Here is a 1,436-nt window from a genome sequence, read left to right as displayed (position 1 = left end):
CATCATGCATCAGTATTGCATGGTAATGGATTGTTGGATATTGCTATTCCAAATCCCTTATTGGAAGGACTCCGTTTTTTCTTTATGTAGAGGAATACGTAACAATTCATACTCGTTCTTTGGCCTTTTTAAATTGGCCTATATTTCTTTCTTTTTTGGTTTAGTTAATCTTTTTTGTAACACTGTCGCAGATGCTCAAAACACTTAGTTATAACATCATGGTACATTTGGTGATTCAATCTTAGTACAACAGCATTTTACAACATAAAACATTTGTGAACAACACATTTGTACATCAAAAATTATAAAAAAAAGATTTGAATTTCACAACTACTAATAATTCAAATGTTCATCTTCTCAGGAATATTTCCTGACCAATCCTTGTTCAACGTCACTATTAATAGTGTAGAACATATGTAACTGGTGTCGATAGTGGATTGTCCTAGACCTTAGATGTTTCGGCTAGTGGCGTAGGAGTCTTCATCTGCGCCTTGCATTGGTGTTGTCTGTAAGAGAAAGTTCTTGTGTGTTAGTTTGCACATAATCTTTCTAAACAAGATAGTTTTTCTAAAAAAGAGGATTAGGACCAGAGGTCCTAGATTTAGAAGGGTAACAACCTGTGGAGGCTTTACCTGAGTGCCCTCTTCACTTCCACTGACCTTGTCTAACTGCTCACAGTTTCTGCTTGTTTGGGGTATGTTCTCATCTGTATAACATGGTTTCGGGGACCCTGTTGTCAACTGTAAATTGTTTTGAATGCATCTGTGCCTACTGTTGTGAGGTTCACAAATGTTTTATGTTGTATGTACTTTGCTTTATAGACTGTTATAACATGCTGTTGTACTAAGATTGAATCGCCAAATGTACCATGATGTTAAACCAAACGTTTTGAGCATCTGAGGCAGTGCTACAAAAAAGATGAACTAAACAAAAAAAGAAATAAATATGGGCCAATTCAAAAAGGCCAAAGAACAAGTACAAATTGTTACGTATTAATCTATGTAAAGAAAAAACTAAGAGTCCTTCCAAGAAGGGATTTGGAATAGCAATCTCAACACATATTCACTCCATTACCATGCAATACTGATGCATGAAGAACACACCTGGGCAGGACACCCTTTGTTATAATAATTCCCCTTTGCCCACTGGTCCTGCTCATTATAGGCAATCCTTCTGTTTCCTAACTTTTGAACAAAAGGTCAAGATGCCCTTCCCCAAGTTCAATACAGTTTCAGGCAGCACGTCTCAGGGTTTCCTTCCCCAGCATCAACGTCAAAAGATGATACAAACAGAGGTGTCTTGGAGCTTTGATTTGGTCTTTCAATCATTTTACAACTCAGGGTTCCCTTCCCCAAGTCTGGTGTGCACCAATGGTTGGTTTCCTTCTTCCACAATAGCAAACCTCCTTGTTAGCATGTAGGGGTTCTCTGGTCTTG

This window comes from Ambystoma mexicanum, chromosome 1p, assembly GCF_040938575.1.
Source record: "Ambystoma mexicanum isolate Mex_15411 chromosome 1p, UKY_AmexF1_1, whole genome shotgun sequence".
In the NCBI taxonomy this organism is placed as follows: domain Eukaryota; kingdom Metazoa; phylum Chordata; class Amphibia; order Caudata; family Ambystomatidae; genus Ambystoma; species Ambystoma mexicanum.
The sequence above is the reverse complement of the archived record's forward strand: the minus strand, read 5'-3'. Positions refer to the sequence as shown.